Source organism: Musca autumnalis, unplaced genomic scaffold (genome assembly GCF_047663935.1).
Source record: "Musca autumnalis isolate F117 unplaced genomic scaffold, ASM4766393v1 scaffold_5, whole genome shotgun sequence".
NCBI classification, from domain to species: Eukaryota; Metazoa; Arthropoda; class Insecta; order Diptera; family Muscidae; genus Musca; species Musca autumnalis.
Window position 1 is genome coordinate 36819236 of NW_027412088.1, and position 14984 is coordinate 36834219.

Sequence of the window (14984 nt, forward strand, 5' to 3'; positions counted from 1 at the left end):
AATCTCCCTTTCCTGGGGGTTAAATCGGATATTTATTGATGTAAAACTAATTTATAATCTACTGATGTTTAAGTACGGTAAGAAGGATAATTGGCAGGGGGATCGGCAACATGGATTCAGTGAGTGGTTTGATGATGATCGGGAACTCAATGATTTGCTCTTCGGTAGTAGGCGATTTGAAGATAATCGGGAATTCGTTGATTCGTGTTTTAGATGTTCGGCCACTCGGGGTTCGTATGTGGTCGCCCACTCGGTGATTTGGTGTTCGGTCACTCGGTGATTCGTGTTGTAGAGGTTCGGCCACTCGGTGTTCAGGGTTCGGCCATTCGGTGATTCGTGTAGTAGATGTGCGATCACTCGGAGTTCGTATGTGTTCGGCAACTCGGTGATTCGGAACCCCGCATGTGTTCGGCCACTCGGAGATTCGTGTTGTAGCCGTTCGGCCACTCGGTGTTCGTGTGGTTGCTCGGGCCCTCGACTCTCGTGTTGTAGGGATTCTGCCACTCGGTGATTCAGCACTCGGTTCGGTTGTTCGGATCGCGGTTAGTTAGTGTAAGTTCTAAGTTAACCTCTACAGTATACTACGAGTACTGACTAGTGGAACAACACCCGAAGGTGGAGTGGAACAACACTCGAAGGTGGAGTGGAACAACACCCGGAGGTGGAGTGGAACAACACCCGAAGGTGAAGTTGAACAACACCCGAAGGTGGAGTGGAACAACACCCAGATGTGGAGTGAATGTATTAGCCACCGCGCAAAGGGGTAGCTCTCAAAAATACTTCCCAACCTTTCCACACTCCCGTGTCGGTTGGCGGCCCACGAACACACAACGGTACTCAAGCCCGTATGGCTGGCTCCCTGCAGTAGCAAGCCTCTCAGTCCCACCACAAAGTGAAATACTTAAATGAACGGTCGCACAAAGCAATTGAGAATTACTCCGTTGTTCTCATGTTGGTGATTAATCAAAATGCATCGTAACGCACCGTCTCCGTAGTAATTAACCCAGATAAAGCCACTGGCCGTTTAAACGCCACAAAAAATGGTTGCAAAAATTGACGTAAAACTCTGTTTTTTTCGAATATTTTTGTGGGTTTTATTGCATTTTGTTATAGTACTGTCTGTTATCTGTAATTTCACGCTCATAACGCTTCATTTTACCTACGCATTTCCACACAATTGGCCAAAAACCCAAGCTATTCAAAAAAATCGACTTTTATGTAATTTTCGACTTTTGATGAAAAATTTAAATATGCGATAAAAAATTAATCAAAAATGTTAGAGTCATATAAAGTCAGGGATTTGTTAGGAATATAGTAAGAGTATTTTCTCAATCAAAAACCAAGGGATTGACATGTAAGGATACACCTATATTACCCTCCAAAGTTTTTGAAACTTTTAAAAGAAGGCCCGATTGCAGGAAAACTATACGTTTTAGAGAAAAAAGTTATTTTTTAAAAAATGCTTAAAAAATCTCAAAAATATAATTTTCATAAAAAATTTTAAGTTTTCTCGCAAAAAAAATTCTCGGCGCTAAGTGGGTTAATATGTACTGATTGTATAGGTATGGGTTTTAACAGTGTGGATGGCTTTGCGTTGTTAGGTGGTAGGCCGTAATGTTGTTGTTGTTGATAATTTTGTCACTTTACACCAACTGATGTTGTTTGTTGTGTTTACGGCGGTGCCGATGTAGACGAAGTGTTTTACTACCTCAAAATTATAGGAACCAACCTTAACAGTTGGTCCGATATCTATGGTCCGATATTAATCGTAGTTGCTTGATACGTTTTACTATATCGATGTCGGTCTCTGGTACAGCTCATGGTTCATACGATGCTGGTATACCAAGTTCTGTCTCATCTGCTTTCGCAAGTACCTATGCTTCGGATCAGTACATAAATACGGAAAATAACAGTGTCTGGTAGAATGGCTTGAAACACATACATATAACCTTATCGGGCTATCAAAGGCGGCCTTTTAGTCAACGAAAAGGTGTCGATATGTGGCGATCTGTTTTTCATGTGTCTTCTGTACGATTTGGCGAAGAGAGAAGATTTGATCTACTGTAGATTTCCCAGGTCAAATGCCGTGTTTGTATGAACCGATTATTCCATTGACCATAGATTTAATATTTCACAAAATACGCCCGACAGCGATTTATATGTGATAAGTGAGTCTTCCTCCTTTTTTGTTTACGTAATCAGTCGCTTGGTATGTATTTGTCCAGCAACATTTTCGTACTCAGCTAAAGCATACTACATACTTATTAGTCAACGGCCTTGAATAGTTCGGCAGACAGCCCATCAGCCGCTGCTGCCATGTTGTTCTTCAACCGATTAATTGCTGGTGTGGTCATACCTTGGCTGGGTGGAAAACTCGCAATGCCGTCATTTGGGATTGGTTCTGGGGCATCTTCATCGCCGTCCATATTTGATACAAAGTGAATGGTATCAATGCAGATCCTCAGTGCGTGGTCTGTATCATCTTTGTAGGACACTGGTGAATTACGCTCTGGTAAAATTTTCAGACTTCATTCTGACTCCTAAACATCTCGAGTTTCTGACACTCATGTTTTTTCTTTTTTCTCCTGAAAATTCGATTCTCCTCTCTCCTTTTCGTAGCAGTTTTAAGAGAGTGAGTTATTCTTTGTCACTGTCATTCCATATTATCGGAACAAGGAAAAAGGCGGATAATGGCTCTTCCAACATGTGGTAAAGTTAAGCGGATTAGGCTTGTGCTATCTGTTGTGCTTGCATGTTCTCAACATGCAGCTTCTTCCTGCGTTAGATCATACTTTTGCCACAACATTAAGAATATTTTAGCAACCAAGTCAATGCGGTATACCGAAGTATAGACACCTAGGGCCGATAAATAAGCATACCTATACAATCAACTACATATATCCGAAATTCCACTTAAATACTATTCATTTTACTAACACCAAGAGTTAAATAAAGAATTGAACTTATATAATTCGTGTTATCACTTAAGGGTTGTGGGTTCTTGAGTTGACCCTGGAGACGACTGAGTTTACCCCAGCCTTAGACAAAACCACTAGTTATATATTGGCATAAGATTGCTTTTAATCAGCTGAAGGAGACAAAAAGCTTTCATGAGAAATACATTTTATCCCGTCTATGTTTAATTTTGACAGACAATTATGCCGAAAACAAGACATGTCTAATTTTTTTAAGCAAAACAAAAGTTATGGTCCGAAATTCGTATCAAAGGTTTCAATTTCTGAAAATTCTGGAACCAATGCAGTCCAAAAATAAACATAACAACAGTACAATATTTAAAATTGAGCTGGATACCGCGTAAAAAGCACTAAAATTGCCGTAAGATGGGAAGAAGCTAAATGGACCACAATATCTACTGCACGGAATAATCAAATAATGATGCAAATTATTAAGCCGATCTCTCAGAGGTCATCAGCAGGTTTAAAATAAAAGCTTTACATCGATAAATCGATACAAAACTCCCCGATACATACCATAGATACCGGTGTACCAATATAGGCAAATGTTAGGAAAATAGTAATTTCCAGGAAAAATTCAGTTCTTCATATAAATTTTCAAAAAAATGTTTGGAATTGTTTTTGAAGTTGTAAAATCGAGTTCTTTTCGTCGACTTAAATCAATATTTGAGTTATATGACTTGAAAAAATGCCCTTGATCACCAGGTAGAATGATAATACAAAAAAATTTACCCAAAAGTTAGAAAGTGTTTTGTATTGATCTGGGGGTATTTTTATGGAAAGATATGGTACTGGAGGAATGAGGTCGAGATATTTATTAGATTTAAAAACTAACTGGACATATAACGTTTCAGAATCGCATCATGTACACACCGCAGATGTCGTATAATAGGGTGTTTTGGCATAATACCGCCACTAAACCTATATATAACCACGTAGAACTGCTAATTTTTTGGAAATATTTTTTGTGTTCTTATCGGACCCGATCAACTTCTTCTTCTTTATTTACTCATCCGTTATTCGGATATTGGTGATCGTACAATAATATTTCAATGCTACATATATGCATAATATTAAATACATATTTATAATTATTTGTTGTTACACAATGATGTTCAGCTCCCTGTTCTTAGCGGCATGTAAAAGTGTGTATTCATCATTATAGCCAGTCCATGTCAGGATATTTTTGAGCCACGTTGTTTCTCTCCTGCCTCTTCCACGTTTTCCTTCAATTTTTGCCTTAAGTATTGTTTGTAGTGTTTTGTATTTGTTATTCCGTAATATGTGTCCAAGGTAGGATATTTTGCGCTTTTTAATTGTTGAGATTAGTTGTCGGTTCACATGCATCCTTCTAAGTACTTCGTCATTTGTTATTTTTGATGTCCAGGGTATTTTCAGTACTCGGCGGAATGTCCACATTTCAAAAGCTGCCAATTTCCTTTCATGTGAATTTTTAAGTGTCCAGACTTCGGCAGCATATAAGAGGACTGACCAAACATAGCACTTGATAAACCTTATTTTTGTTGTTACATTTATTTCGTGGCTTGCTAATACTTTTTTGTATTTGAAAAACGCATCTCTCGCTATTTCTATTCGGCTGGTAATTTCTTTGGAGTAGTCCCATCGGTCATTTATTAGAACTCCCAGATATTTAAATGTGTGTACCCTCTCGATCTCGGTATTCTGTATAGTAAGCTTCGCATTTCGATGTTCGTTCTTTCTGCTTACGATCATATATTTAGTTTTTTTCATATTAATTTTTAACCCAAACTTTTCACTTATGAATGCCAGCTTTTCTACAAGTTTCTGTAGACCTGATATGCTCCCAGCTAGTAATGTGGTGTCGTCCGCATATCTTATATTATTCACATATTGTCCATTAATTTTTATTCCAATGTTTTCTCCACCTAACGCTTCTTGAAATATTTTTTCTGAGTACACGTTGAATAGTAATGGGGAAAGTATGCACCCCTGCCTAACTCCTTTTGAAATAACAATTTCTTCAGTCTGTTCACCACTGACGTCGATTCGTGCTTTTTGGTTCCAATACAAATTTTTGATGCAGCGTAATTCTTTTCCTTGTACTCCAATTGATGCCAAAATATCCATTAATTTATCGTGTTTAACCGTATCGAATGCTTTCTCATAATCAATGAAACAGATGAAAACATCTTTTTGGGCTTCTCGGCAGTTCTGAATTAAAATCTGCAAACAGAATAGAGCTTCTCGGGTACCCATCCCTTCCTTAAACCCAAACTGTGTTTCCCCATAGCATTTTCGCATTTGCTATATATGCGTTGATGAATAATTTTTAGAAATATTTTCAGTACGTGACTCATTAGACTTATTAATCTGAATTCACAACAACGTTTGGCACAGTTTTTCTTGGGTATGGCGATGAAAGTATATTTGAGCCAATCTGCTGGGTATTGACCAGTGTCGTATACATGGTTGAAAAGAGTGATGAGGAGTTCGATATTGCTGGTATCTATTAGTTTTAAAACTTCAGATGGTATTTCATCTGGACCTGTAGCCTTTTTATCTTTTAGGGTTTGTATGGCACGTTCTAATTCTAATCGTGTTATTGGTGATCCTGTTAAAGAATTGTTTATATTATTCTCAATAGGTGCTCGTTGGTCATCCGTGAAAAGTTTTTCTATGTAATCTTTCCATATGGTCTTTCTACCCTCTATATCAAATACTGCTTCGTTTTTATCATTAAATATGACAGCGTTAGACTTTCAACTTAAGTGATCTAAATTCATATAGGAGGTTCCGGAGCCCTAAAATGGACTATATGCTTTAAAATATCGAAGAAATCCTTAGTATTTAACAATTATCCTTAGAGACAGGATTCCAAAGGATATATAAATTTACTTAGTTAACTGGATACCTTTATGATGTGTCCAGATAATAAATAAATGGTTTAACTCACAATATATAATCAAAACAAAAATAGTTTCCTCAGATTTTCTTCATAGTTGCAAAATTTGCAAATATTTTAAGCAGGACCAAAAGTGAGTCTGAACTTTGTTTTGTACATTTTGGTAAAATAAGTGCAATTACACTGTGCAACATTTTTAAGGTGATCTTGTGCAAACAATTCGAACTGAGTATTTTTTTGAAAGTACAGATCTAAACGACAAGAAACCCTAGTTGGGTTTTGTTGTGTCAGATCCATATCGTATTTTATGGCCCCATCTAAACATGGTTAAATTTTGAGTTTTTAAAGAAATTCGGGGCTATATCTCTGAAACTATGGATGGAGTTTTTCTTATGTGGTTTCTTCAAAATATAAGTTCTACTAGTTTAGGGTTACAATATTGCTAAAGACAGCACGGCCAAATTCGTATTCGTTTCTGAGATAAAGGCCTGATAAATGCAAAAAAGTGTAGATTTAGCCCGGTATAGATGAGGCCATAAAATCCGAACTGGATCTGACAGGACAAAACCCAACTAGGGTTTTTGTAGTCTAAATATGTACTTTCAAATAATCCATACTAGAAGTTGTTTGCATTTTCAGTGTTGCATAGTGAAATAAACTGTTGGTGTGAAGTGTGTTTGAAATACGTGTTGTAAAAGATATGATGCAAAATACCGCTGAAACAACATGAAGTAAGCATTTTAGAGTTTCAGGATGTTCTAAAGAATTGTTGAGAACTTTATTTGGAAGATTTTTGCAAAAACTTACTTGGTTCAACTCCCAATAGTTTAGACGATACTGACCAGAATTTCAGCAATGAAGCAAAATTTTTTATATTTTATAGATTTTGATGCCCTAGATGGAGCTTATCTTATGTAGTTTTTTCAAAAGATAAGTTCTACTAGTTTAGGGCTACAATATTGCTACAGACAGCAAGGCCAAATTCCTATTAGTTTCTGAGATAAAGGCCTGATAAATGCAAAAAAGTGTAGATTTAGCCTGGTTTCGATGAGGCCATAAAATCCGAACTGGATCTGACAGGACAAAACCCTACTAGGGTTTTTGTAGTCTTAATATGTACTTTCAAAAAATGCATACTAAATGTTGTTTGCATTTTCAGTGTTGTATAGTGTTATTGTAAATTATTTTTTAAATCTTTAAAAAGGGGTCAACCTAGACAGTCAACCTACAAAAATATCTGCATTTCAAATCCATAAAATTCTAGAAAGACTATATAATATAGAACGGTACCACCCGATTTTCGGTATTTTAAAGGTTTTAGCTTCATTATCACACCGAAATGACTGAAATTTGGTACTTAGTCTTCATTGGGGGTATAAAACATTCCCTTTGCGTTATCTATAGCTTAAATGTTATTCTTAGTCTTCGTAGAGGGTATAAATAGTCCCTTATAATTGTACAGCCTTTTATAGCCCCCTAGAACGCTACTTATTGATTTTCGGCATTTTGAAGGTTGAAATTGGGTACTTGGTCTTCATTTGGGGTTGCTGAAATTTGATATTTAGTCTTCGTTGGGGATATTCAACTTTCCCATCTAAATTGATCGGTATAGGTGAACACCTGCAAAGAACTCCTTAAAAGAGTCCATCTAAATTTTTCGATATTTTGAAGGTTGTGGCCTCAGTATTTCACCAAAGTGGATAAAATATAGTATTTAGTCTTCGTTGTGAGTACAATAGTTTCCATATTGCCCCCATGGAACAGTATCACCCGATTTTCGGTATTTTGAAGGTTATGGCTTCAATATTCCAACGAAATGGCTGAAATTTGGTATTTAGTCTTCCTTAGTGGTATAAAACTTTCTCCCCGAAGTTTGTCCGCACAGTTCCTTGCCTTCATATGGCCTCCACAGAACAGTATCTCCCGATGTTCTGTATTTTGGAGGTTTGTGGCCACAGCCTTCTAAATATAGAAAATCATCCACCGAAATTGCTGAAATTTGGTAATTAGTCTAAGTTGCAATTAAACAACCTGTCCGACTGAAATTCTTCGGTATAGGCCCACGTTTCGATATAGCCGTATCGATAAAGAACTGTACCTTTCGATTTTCGTAATTCGGAGGGTTGTGACGTCAATATCTCACCGAAATGACTTAAATTTGTTATTTAGTCTTCCATGGGGTTATAAAATATTCCCGAAGAGAATTATCAGTATAGGTCCACGTCTTCCTAAATACCCTAAAGAAGCGTACCTCTTGATTTTCGGTATTTAAAATATTTTTTTACCGAAATATCGGAAATTTGGTATCTAGTCTTCTTTGAGTCTTAAAACTTTCCGCCAGAAATTTTGTCTGTATAGATCGTCGTTTGGATATAGCCCCATAGAACGATACCTCCCGTATTTCGGTATTTTGAAGGTAAGCCACATTGTTTACCCGAATTGCTGAAAATTGGTATTTAGTCTTCTTCATAAACGAAAGGAAACTAAGTGTTTCATTTTATTTCAATACAAATCATGGTGGTGGGCCTGGGCGAAGATGAGGGAGATTATATGAGATTATGTGGATTGTGGCAATTCCCTAATCTCCCGGAGTGAATGTGGATACCATGTTTGTTAAGTAGTTTTGTACTTATAAAGTACATCCGCTAGTTCGCAGAATGCACCTAATCTTTAAAGAGTCCGCACATTCCAGGTTAGGATTTTGCGAATCAATGTCCTTACAACATTTGCTGGGTGGTCAGCATTTTGTTTTTATCCACATTATTCAACCTAAATGAAAAACGTTTTTTTTTTGGTAAATTCACTCCATTTACACCATTAAACGTTGTTACTTTTCATTTTGTATCACACCATATTGTTGCACACCCTTTGAACATCTGTTAGATTTAAGCATTCGCATTCTCCCTGTCGCCGTTTGCTTTGTCACTACCGCATTTGTAATGAAATTGTGTTGCAATATATTTTCGTTACAGAAACAAACTCGTATTTTACTATTACTGCATATCAAGTGAAAAAGATACAGCTGTTGTTGTTGTTGTTCTCGTTTTTGTTACCTTCCACCTTGCCAGAGTGTGTGTTGTCGATTTACCAGAGAGTATGCGTTCACATTGTTTCCTAAGATGGTTTTTCACTTCCGCTCTATTTACTTCTGCGTTCTAAAATGAATGTGTTTTTTTTTTCATGTTGGTGCGTACGTTTTTCGGCACTAAATGTCATCTCAAGGGAAATAAAAAGTTACAAAACATTGAGTGACTGACTGCGTTTGATGTCATTTAAAAGCGACATAAAGCCAAAAGGAAAAGTAAAACAAACTTACAAAGTACTGTGGTAACAAGTAAAGTACCTACATGTTGGTCTAATTTGTGTCTTATCACAGAGGTTGAGAATGTACAAAAATTAAGGATTTGGTGTCATTTTTATATCCTCTACCATAATATAGAAGGTAGAGTTGAGGGACAAAGCGCCAAAACATCCAAACCAACATGTTCAAAAAAAAAAATCAAACTGGCTATAAAGATTTTGCCGGACCCTTTTGAAATAAATACTAAAAACTTCAATATTGCATTGTTTTAGCCTGGTGTTATAAATGTAATAGGGAGTTTTTTAGTATTTATATTCAAAAGATTCCGGATAGATTTTTACAGCCTTTTTGATTTTTTAACGTGTGGATGAGGCAGTTTTGGCGCTAAACGCCTCAATTCAATTTGTAATGTCGTTTGGAATACATTGAATTCTTGATAAGCGTTAAATTTTAAGTCGATATTACCATGCCCGTCGTCTGTCTTTTGAAATCAAGAAACAGCTAGCAATATTTAAGAAAGAGCATTACAATTTGGTTCAGAAGTTTATACTACTCCTTGGATGTTTGGTATTGAAAATGGGCTATATCGGTCGACGTTATAATATACATAGTCCCTATAAAAGAGTTATTTCGGGTTTTCGGATTGGAAAGTATCGTACCGTTCGATGTGAAGTCTTTTAAAGGGACTAGTCACTGTAGTGACTGTAACTTGGTATTCGGATTCTCAATGGGTAGAATGGCGAAGAAAATAAGCAATTAATTGGTATCTTCCCAATATGAATGTACCTCCAGGTTTTATGTATTTTCAATATTATAAACTAGGGTTATGACTTTTTACAGGCTCGTATCCTTGTATCATATTTTCACATAGGAGTAGATAAAATCATAATAATAAGGTGATTCAACAAAAAAGTTCACGCACCAATTTGAATTTTTGGACAAAATATTAGGAGATCCAAAGTTTGGACGGTCGCTTCGTTCAACAGATATTGTGTGTAATATTTATACTCCACACCACTATGTGGGGATGGTATTATAAATTGGTTTTGGCCAAAAAGTTTGTAACGCATCTAAATAATGGCCGTAGACTCATACTTATATATACCAAAATGAATGTCTCGACGAGCTAAGTCGATTTGGCTATGTGTGTCCGTCCGTCCGTCTGTCCATCTAAAATTTGTAATCACGCTACAGGTCGCAATTTTAATCCGATCGTCCCCAAATTTTGTGTGTTGACGAAGGTACCGGAAGTGACCCTATTGATTTTGGTGATGGTCGGATAATATTCCGACGTCGGTATGGGCAAAAAACTTATTTGGAGAAAAAATCAACATTTTATTTCAAAGCGAATATCTCCGCTTCTATATGGGGTATATTAAAAGCAAAACCTGTTAATGAAAGCAAATATCACCTTTGCAACGATGTAACGTAGGTTGTCGTAGTGGATCAAACAACGAAGATATCGCAATAGCCGCTAATAGAACCCAACTTTTCATTTTCCAAAAACAAAGTCTGACCATGAATGTAGAAAATCCCATCTGCAAAGTAGGTTGGCGTAGGTGGCCAAATAAAGCAGATGTCGCAATAGTCGGTAATACATCTCATTTTTCCATTTTTTTTTTTTTTTGTAATCACGCTGCAGGTCGCAACATTGATCGCATCGTCACCAAATTTTGGGGGTTAATGGGGTCCTACAGACCCCATTTGAGTTGTACTGACGATGCACTAAAATCTTCTTCTTTATTTGCCGATCCGTATTCGGATTTTGGCGATCATACAATTAAAAATTGGATATTTTAGATGTATATATAATATCTATTGTGTAAATTTCTTCTGCAATGGTGAGTTTTCTATTCCTCGAAGCATTTATAAAGTTGTTTTCATCTGGCGTATTTGTCCAATCTAGAATATTTTTTATCCATGACATTTCTCTTCTTCCTCTTGGCCTTTTTCCCTCAATTTTGCATTTTATTATGGTCTGGATGATTAAGTATTTTTCGTTTCTCATTATGTGTCCCAAATAAGATGTTTTCCTATTTTTTATGGTGTCAAGCAGCTGTCGTTCTGTGTGCATTCTTCTTAGCACTTCTTCATTTCATGCTCTGTCCATGGAATTTTCAGAGTTCTGCGATAAATCCATATTTCAAACGCGTTCAATGTATTTTCGTCCGTTGATTTTATTGTCCATGTTTCGCAGCATAAAGTACAGTGGACCATATGTAGCATTTAATAAATCGCATCTTCATTGCAATGTTAATGTCATGACTTGTTAATGTTTTATAATATTTGAAAAAATATTGTCTGGCTATATCAATTCGGCAGAAGCTTGACCTACGGCAGAACTGTCCTTCCGGGTTCATCACACTATCTTCGTCGACATTCATCACCAAAAAGAATTTTTCACCCCCCAGCCTTTGATCTCCATATTTGCGCGTACTGATATTTTTTCTTAAAAACGGTTTAAGAAAACGGTTTTTTTTGTTCTAGAACTGCAACTAACAAAGTTTTCATAAGCTTATTAATTTCCCAGCAAAATTTGACGGAAGGGGTTCTTTGCGATGACATGATTTCATGTCATCTTTTGCATTGGTTCAAAGGAAGTCGTGAAAGATCCGATCTTTTCATTAGGATTTGAACCAATGCAAAGGAAGTCGTGAAAGATCCGATCTTTTCATCAGCATTTGTACCCATTCCATCGATCCAATAGAGATTATGTGTGTGTTTTTATTTACACACCTGTTTATTTTCATTTTGGTATGTTCCAGTACTGCAAAAATCTACTAATTTTTACTATTTTTTCCGATAACATAAAGGAAAAATTGTTATCGTAGTAAAAATAAGTAGATTCTTGCAGTTTCTGGAACAGACCAAAGTTGTTAGAACTGTCGTCGTGATGTTGTCTTACATTCCCTGCTTATCAAACAACTAAAACTTCTAAACAATTGGTATTATATGAAGTCCAACCATCGAGCTAAAAATAGAATCGGACTACACACATTGCTATTTTAAAAGTTCCCTTGTCTGTTCTAAATCTGACATAGAATGAAATCAATCAAATCTCGCTTCTTGGAATTTGAAAAAAAAGTCCGAAACGAAAAGGAACAAGAATCTGAAAATAAAGAAGAAACTACTTTTGGAAAGAAACAATTAAAAATAAATTAATTAAGCATAAATGGTATTTTCCATAAAGAGTCTCTCCTCCCCGTTCGTTACATTTTGTTCTTAGAGATCCCTAAAGCAAGCCGGGTTGTAGATCCCTACATATTTCCGTCACTAAACAAAAGAGTATAAATTACCAAAATGTTGTTATAAAATAACAAAATTATAAAATAAAAGTAATTTACGAAATAAAAATACTTAAAGGAGTGCATTTGGAGTCCATGTTGAAATCTGAACTGGTGATGGGAAGATAATTGAAAAAAACCTTTTGTAAGATGAAAGAATATCAGTTGCGGAGAACGGAGGAAGTAATCTTTTGCGTTGCAGCGGTGGTGATTACATTGCAATTTTGGATGTAAACTTTTTAAAAACTAAACTGATAAATTAATTGTAACTATTTCATGAATTCGTTTGAAGTAATAAAGAGTTTTGCTTTTCATGAAAACCACATTTCAATACAGCATTTCCATTTTCCAAACAAGACATGAAAATTTCATGCCGAGGGGTTGGTGAAAATGACATGCCAAAGCATTGGTTAAAATGACATGTCAAAGCATGGGTGAAAATGACGTGTCAAAGCATTGGTGAAAATGACATGTCAAATCATTGGTGGAAATGACATGCCAAAGCATTGGTGGAAATGACATGTCAACGCATTGGTTAAAATGACATGCTTTGTATCCAGAAAAGAACGTCATCTTTTGGGGTCCACGCTCATATAAAATTCATCGATGAAGATGCTAAAAAGATGACATGCTAGATCACTTGCACCCATGATTGAATGTCATCTTTGGCATCGAACATTTTGCTGGGTTAATTTGATTGACAACTCTATAAGCTTTTTAATAGTATACATATAAGTTTAATCGGTTACTTAAAACCGGTTCAAAAATCGGTTTTATTGTCGGAATATCCGGTTCAAAAATTGAGATAACCGGATCTATCCTCCAAGAAAATTTGTTATTAACGTGTTCATCATTGCAATATTTCAGAAGCACCCCAGATGTCTACATAAGAAATAACCAATTGGTAAATCCACATACCAATAAATATCGAATATACAGAACAACCAAACATGGTTTAATTTTGAACGAAGTCCGAATAAATGTCAAAAATGACAATGAAAACGGGACAAAATCGTTTAGTTGTCAAAGAGAACCGTACCTAAAATCCTCTGAGCAACATTTTTGTAGAATATTTGGATGCTGAAAAATCTCATCTTGTGGTACTTTCACTACGGTTAAAGAAATAAAGGACGAAAAGGACATGAAAGACATTGAGTTAGAAGAATGTCACCTCAATACGAAGCTACAACAACGCCAAACAGAGATATGGACTTATTTTCAAAGGTATTATAGGGAAAAAATCAAAAACTTCATCGCGCGATATCACAGAAACTTGACCTATGGCGAAAATTTCCTTTTGGGTTCTTAGTATACTCGTCAAGGGCTGTCATCTCCAAAAGAAATTTTCCACCCCCCAGACTTTGAGTTCCATTTTGTGTCACAGTGTTATTTATTACTTCAGAGTAGTTTAGCCTTACACCAATTTGTTCGTTTTCTACTGCTTCTTGAAATATTTTATTGGAATATATGTTGAATAATAATGGTGAAAGGATGCATCCTCGTCTAACGCCTTTGGATATTAATACAGTGTCACTAAGTTCTCCATCGACTTGAATATTTGCAGTTTGCTGCCAATAAAGGTTCTTTATGCATCGTATTTCCTTTTCTGCTATACCGGTATCAATCAAGATTTCCATCAATTTTTCATGCCTGACCGTGTCGAAGGCTTTTGCGTAGTCGACGAAACATAAGAAAATATCTTTTTGGACATCTCTGCATTTTGAATAAGGACTTGAATACTTAACAGTGCTTCTCGCGTTCCCATGCCTTCTTTAAAGCCGAATTGTGTCTTCCCCATATATGCCTCACACTTGGGGTATATCCTTTTGTGTAGTATTTTAATGAATATTTTTAGGACATGGCACATTAGACTAATGAGTCTATAATCACCGCATGTTCGGACATTTGCTTTTTTGGTATAGCCTGTCCTGTGTCATAAATATGATTGCAGAGTTTCAACAGTAACTGAATGTTGTTATCTTCTATTAATTTCAGAATTTTAGCGGCTACTTCATCAGGGCCGGCGGCTTTTTTATCTTTCATTGATTGGATTGCCGATTTAATTTCGTCTTCGGTGATCGGGTTTCCTGTCATGTCCGATTCGGTGTTACTGTTATTTTCTGGTCTTTCATCATCAGTAAATGTCGTTTTAATATATTTGTACCAAACACATTCTTTCTTTCTTCTGTCTCGAAAATAGCTTTTTTGTTTTCTTTTAATTTGTTGTGTAAGTTGAAGCCGTCATGTAATCACTCTGACTTTTCAATTTCTTCACATTGTTTGTTTAACTTGGCGTTCTTTGCAGCTCGTGTGGCGTTTTTAATTTCTTGGTTAATTTCCCAATAAGTTTCGTAGTTGCTGTTTTTGTATATTTTTCGTTTTTCGCGAAGTTCTAGAATCTCTGCTGTGATCCAGATTTCTTCCTTTTGGTTTGCTTTTGTTCCTAGAATATTTGTGGTTGTTTTAAAAATTGTTTTCATTTTGTCCCACGAATCTTCAGTGTATTCTCTGTTGACACTATTAAGTTCGGTGTTCATATA